General features: G+C 39.3%; 1 long non-coding RNA gene across 1 annotated transcript; it reads left to right on the plus strand.

The window, feature by feature from the left end:
* Positions 1-1,703: 1,703 nt before the first annotated feature.
* Positions 1,704-6,327, plus strand: LOC142142969 (uncharacterized). The gene is made up of 3 exons (XR_012689429.1): positions 1,704-2,177; positions 4,948-5,021; positions 5,828-6,327. It is a non-coding gene; the product is annotated as an uncharacterized LOC142142969 (long non-coding RNA).
* The last annotated feature ends 371 nt before the right edge of the window (positions 6,328-6,698 follow it).

Here is a 6,698-nt window from a genome sequence, read left to right on the forward strand (position 1 = left end):
CCTGGTCACTTTACAAGCTATTACTGTCATTAATTATTGTTATTTTATTTTGTACATTAATGAATTACAGTTTGCCTATTATTAAATTAATGTTGGAAGGACAGATTCTTAACAATATTAACAAGGGAACTGTTATTATGTTTACACTTTAAAGGACTGTGAATTTTTAGCACTTGTATTATGTTTTGAATATCATGATTTTGTATTTCTGTGTGTTATACCCTATATGACGGAGAAAAATACAATTTGCATGATTGTTTATAGACAATAAACAGGGTTTTGTTTTTACAGATTCTGCCCTATAAAGTATATTAACGATTGGTCCTCTCAATTATTGACATTCTACTTCAGACATAAATCAGTTAAGCTGTTTGCACCAAGGTCACTATTTTTGTTTAGCACAGAATATGAGAACTTAAATAAATATGTATCACACTGCAGACTTACCTTCCACACTCCAGCGTAGTGTTCTCCGATTGTACCCGCTGTAAACAGTGGGTTCTCAACACTTCTACGCTGTTTGCCGATGTCACATGACAGCTTGTAGAGGCAGTCTTTTCAAACCCAGCTATTTAAACGTCATCTCACACTGCAGCAGTGTCAGAGCAACAGGCTAATCCCTATACGTCTGGCTTATTGCTGGCTTATTTACCTTTGGCTGTTACCTGGTATCTGAACCTTGGCTAGTTTTGTGACCTTCCGTTGATTCTGATTCTGTACTTCCAGACCTATCAGTGTACCAGTTCTTGCCTTTCCTGACCATTCATTGTCTTCTGCTGCCTCCACCATATCTCCATGTTACGCCAAACAGCGGACTGTGACCTGCGAGTACCCGGCAGCAAAGCCCATCCTGCCATCCAGTTCTTGGTGAAAAAGGGGGAGGTTCATTAGACTCCGCACCTCTGTTTAGCCAGTGTAACTTGTAGCAAAAACTTGGAATCCATTTCACTTCAGATTTTTCATGATACTATGATGACATTGGCATTTTTAATTAAACATTGTACAGATGCTTCTTAATAAGGCTAAATTAGAAAAGTTTACTTTGTAATTGAAGTTGATTTTTTTACTAGTTAGTAGATACAACCCCTTTAAGTAAATTCTTTTTTATTCCTAAGCATCAATATATTCCACAGCACTGAATAGTCGAAACCTAATACAAACATATATTTTTTACAACACAGTAACACAACTTTAGACAAATGGTGTAAAGGGCCTGCTCGCAACTGGTGGGTAACTGCTCACAATCTGATGAGTAACTATGAATTTGACATAAAAGCACAAGTGCAAACCTAAAGTAATTATCACTGTGAATGTTTAAAGGTATAAAATTGTCAAGTGTTCTAGAGTGCTAAATTAACTGGCCACCCAGCTGATCTCTGTCAGGGCTGAGTGTTTTGGGAAAGGCACAGGAAGAACTAACTGTATAACATTAGGTAAAGAGTACACACAAGTATAGAGACCGTATTATGTCAGAAATGGAGATAGGAGTTAAATTATAATTACATTAGATGAAGACGTAGTAAAGGAATGGGATTAGTTTATTTTACATGTTTTGTTTAAATGGCAGCTTTGAAGGTTTGGGTACAGTTTAATAGGTCAAGAAAGAGCATTCCAGCATGTAGGTGCAGAGCAGTAGAAGTCTTTCAGGTATAATATGGGATGCCCTTGTTCAAAAAGCATGCGTAAGGGGGGGACGTGGCTGGCAGCCTAGTTGGCTGGACAAGTTTTCTGAATATTCTGCATGCTGTTGGTAAAACCTCTACCTCACTCGGTTCTACTCTGCCTTATCCAATCAGATAGTAGCACTTCTGTCAAAATTGTACCCGGCAGCTTGTAATCTTCATTATTAGTGTACTCCGAGGTTTTGGCGTGAAAAGCACTTGCCTGGGTTCCTAGGCCTGCTCTCCTCTGGACAAGGCCGCTTGATTCTGCCTGTCTCTTCATCGTGGCCCACCCTCTATAGACAGTCGCTTGCTTGTACTGTCTCCAGGATATCCTGACATGGATGGAGGTGAGATTGTTTGTGTGACTACCTTCTTGCGCCGTCAGCACTTTGATCAGGAAGTGCATAGATCTAGCCCTCCGATGCCCCATCTGAAGGAACTCTCAGTTTAGGCCTTTCCACCGTGGCCCCCTGTGATGCCCCAGATAAAGGACCAGTGCACAGACCCCATCTGGTAAGACTATTATTTTTCTGCTATCCTCCCTCATTGTGCTGAAACCAGCAGCCTGTGGTGCTTGACCTCTCTTTAACCTCATTAACCCTAAATTCCTGGGTTTTAACGTCGATAGCCTGCCATGGGATTATACCCATTGTATATCAGGCTCCCCACAGTGCCTACTTATTTATTTGAGGATACTCTTTGCTAAGCATTTGACATTTACACCCTCCAAAGAGGTAAGAGACCCAGAGGGGCATTATATAATTTTGACGAGTGAATTTAATAACGTTCCCTAAACCTTCCTTGCTCTTAATGCGAAACAAACTTGACCTTTTAGCATTGCACCATAGAGCTAGAGTAGTCCTAGCAAAAGATTTCAATACCAGTCTAGATATTCATCTGGACTTGGGCTGGGGCTTGAGTGATAGAATTCTACTTAATCCTTGTCTAAAATTAAAAATTGATATTGAAATGCGACATTACTACACAACTAATTCTGACCTATCAATTTCACCTATGCTCTACTGGGACGCCCACAAAGCTGTGATTCATGGCAGTCTGATTAGGACAGCTATATATGCTAAGAAAATGAGGACTCAAAAGTTGCTTGAGGCCTCCAAATGGGTTGCTAGCTTGGACAGGCTCCACAAATCTTCGGAGCTACCAGAGGACTGTACTAAACTTGTGGCAGTAAAAGGAGAGCTAAACCTCCTGTTTTCTGCTAAAGTAGAAAACTCCCTTAAGTGTCTAAACCAAGGGGTAAATGTATAAAGCTCCGGGTTCTTCAACACCCGCGAGTTCGGCGTCTTCAGCGCTTGAATTTAAAGCGGCGCTGCCTTGTAAAGGGAAGTTTCCCTTTACAAGGCAGCGCCGCTTTAAATTTAAGCGCTGAAGACGCCGAACTCGCGGGTGTTGAAGAACCCGGAGCTTCATACATTTACCCCCAAATCTGCTATGTTAAAGGTGACAAAGCGGACAGGTTGCTGGCATTCAGGCTAAGACCAAAAATAGCCCAGAGTAATGTACTCCGGATTAAATTACATTTGGCTTGTACTACACAGGATCCTAATAAGAATACAGAGGAATTCTGGCGATTTAACAGTAAACTCTGTAACATTTCACATAAGACATGCACTCTCCCACCACGCAGAGGTGTCTCTCTCAATATCAATTACCCAGACTTCTCCCTGATGTACTTGAGGGGCTGAGTAGATGTCACTGCACAAGCTCCAGGGTTATTAAAAACCTTACATTAAATTATTGTTATTCCAAAAGAGGGCAAAGATCCCTCGGATTGTAGGGTGTAGGTTAATAACGGCAATGAAAATGTAATAAAACAACAACTGCCACCCTTTTGTTTTGTGGAACTACAAGTCCCAGCCAGGCCGGGCTGCCCTAAACAGCCTGGGCACGCTGATGCTTGTATGACTACAAGCACCAGCATACCATGGCAGCCAGTACATGCTAGCACTTGGAGAACCATATGTGCCAACATGCAGGGCCGCCTTTAGAAATCATAGGGCCCAGTACGGGCCCATCCCCGATGAGCGCCCCCCCCCAGCAACACATACTCACCTGGGGGCCCGCCGTCTTGCAGTCCGCTGGTCTCCGCTACTCTGTCTTCAGCCTGGTTGTCACCGTGACAGCCAGGCACCAGGATGCTATCGCAGGGGTGGAGGAATCATTCCCCCTGCGATCATGTGATCTGTCACAGGCAGAGCACATGATCGCAGGGGGAATGATTCCTCCACCCCTGGTGAGCCCGGGCCCGGTACAACAGTACCCCCTGTACCCCCCTGATGGTCTCACACCCATGGTTGGCTGCGACTTGTAGTTCCACAAATAAAATATTAAAAGAACCATAGCATCATGTTTTACACCACAACATTTTAGTACAAATAATAAAACCCTATTAAATACATAAAATACCCTCTTTAATACCATATCAATTTATTAAAAATAATTAAACTCAATATACTCACCAATATGATGTTTTCTCCTATTGTTAGCAGCTTTTAATCCAAAAATGCTTGTAAACCATGTCCATAAATATTTGTGTAAAATAAGGTCCATGAAGAACTCCCCAAAATATTTGTATATCCAAATGTCCATGCTTCATTTAAATCTTCTGATCTTCGGGTCACATGCTGCTAAATGAATCTCTGCATCGATTCTGAAGCTGCTTCAGAACAGCTTCATACTGCTGATCCAACTCTAACTACTTTTTTCAAGTTCCAACGTGAGGAATATGAATAAACTGAATTTTTTTGGTTTAGGGTTTAAGTTGGATATAAATATTAGACTAGTTTTCAATTTCAGTATTTTAAGATAGCAAAAAGGTGAACGGATACAGAAGGTAAGATCTAGCTCCAAACTCTGGAGCTCTTCTTTATTTGATGTCTACTCCTCTCCAGCTCCAGCTCTGGAGCATACTTAAAAGAATTAATCAGTTCCATTCTGGCTCCAGGTCTTGGAGCACCAGCCATACTTAGCCCAATTTTTTTTTTAATAGACATTGGCATAATCATATAGGGCCTGATTGAACTCTGAGCATATGCCCGATTGCATGGCCAGAAACCAAACTTACGCTGTTGCACGCAATTGCATGGAATTCATATCCATATACATCTGACACTTATGACCCCTTACGACTTGAGAGGTGGAATTGGGAGGGAAACAAATGTTATAACGTAGGCCATGTACAGTAAGATGTGTCTAATTCGGCTAATTCAAATCCTGTGTTTAGCGTAAGTGAGCCTGTCTTTAATCATATTTTTTTCTCCAGCTACAGTGGTGATTTAGTGATGACCAACACGACATTGCCTCTCCGATTCTGATTGTATGATTTCTGCTTAGGAGGTATGTGAAAAATGTATCTTTGTTTACTACCTTTCACGCAATCTCAGTAGCTAGCACAGAAAAACTGTATGCACTGAAGATTTATAGATAATAGATGAATAGAATAATAATCATCATCATAAGCTATTTATATAGCGCCACTAATTCCGCAGCGCTTTACAGAGAACTCACGTCAGTCCTTGCCACATTGGATGTTACAGTCTCAATTCTCTAACGTACACACACACAGACCGACAAAGACTAAGGTCAATTTGATAGCAACCAATTAACCTACTAGTATGTTTTTGGAGTGTGGGAGGAAACCAGAGCACCTGGAAGAAATCCAAGCAAACACGGGAAGAATATACACACTCCACATAATGATCATAGTAAAAAAAATTGTTAATTTTTTTTTTAGTTTTTCATTTGGTTGGTTTGGTATTATATTGTAACCAGTTATTAATTTAATTTATGATTATATAAAAGTTATAATTCTGAAAATCTACGTATGTGCGTTCCACGCATTTTGCATTTGGTCTTGAATCGGGCCCATAGTGTTTGTAAAATATGTTAGGGGTAGATGACTATACAATGTACACTTGCTATGTGTTTTTGGTATTATATTATTATTTTATTGTTTGTATCCCACATAAGTAACCTGCCCCTGAAAAACACATTGGTTACATTCAAAATTATGACAATGATAAATGGTTCATAAGGTTGCAATGTCTAAATGTTTATATCAGATAAAAGTGTCAACAAAATAAATAAAATGCACAAACTATGGATGATGAACTTTTCAGGAAATACTAACATTTATTCCGCAGTAAGAAGAACAGCCTGTTTCCTGCTAAGTGAAACAAATTCGGAGCACATCAACACAGTCATCGAAGTGTGACAGAATGACAAGGGCTTTTAAGCTGGTTATGACGTATAGGAACAGCAAGACAAACCATTACTTGTTTCCTCTAGACAAATAAAGTAGTGATTCATATAATGTGTTGTACTCTAACTTATAAAGTCTATCGTAAAGTCATTGCGCCTGAGCTTCACAATTAAACTTTATAGTGTAACAATTGTTCTACTCTCCATGTTTCACCCAGTTGATAATTGTGTAACATAGTTACAGTTTTATTACGCAGTTCCCATCGTCTTTATGCTAATTGCTATAAAAGGGAGATGAATCACCAGTTTGAAAAATTAAGGTTACAACATTTCCTCTCTACTCATAATGATTATGTACTCCAAAATAAAATTTGTTGCAATTATCTTGTTTTTTATTTTATGAGATCAGTTGCAATATTCACTTTTAATGACAGCTAACCATGGACAAAGTAATTGTTTAAAAGTGCATGTCTAGTCAGTTATTTTTATCACTTACACGGCATTGATTTTCACATAGAAAAATAAAAAAAGTGAATCAATTCAAGATACCACCTATGAGTGCATACATTTGTTATAACTTCCATCACTTGAGATATCTCTCATATTTTCAAGTTGCTCCATTTATTATCATTGATTAACATTTATCTATATATGAAGTTGGACTAGTGGTTTACACTTTTGCATTTTCGCAAATGAGCTTACTGTAACCCTGAAATCTTTTATAATATATCCGGGGGTGTGTTTAAAATCAACGTTTTGGTTATAGAAAACCCTACATGTATGCTGTACTTCAAATAGAGAGTAAATTGAATG

The sequence above is a fragment of the Mixophyes fleayi genome, chromosome 3 (genome assembly GCF_038048845.1).
Source record: "Mixophyes fleayi isolate aMixFle1 chromosome 3, aMixFle1.hap1, whole genome shotgun sequence".
Taxonomy (NCBI): domain Eukaryota; kingdom Metazoa; phylum Chordata; class Amphibia; order Anura; family Limnodynastidae; genus Mixophyes; species Mixophyes fleayi.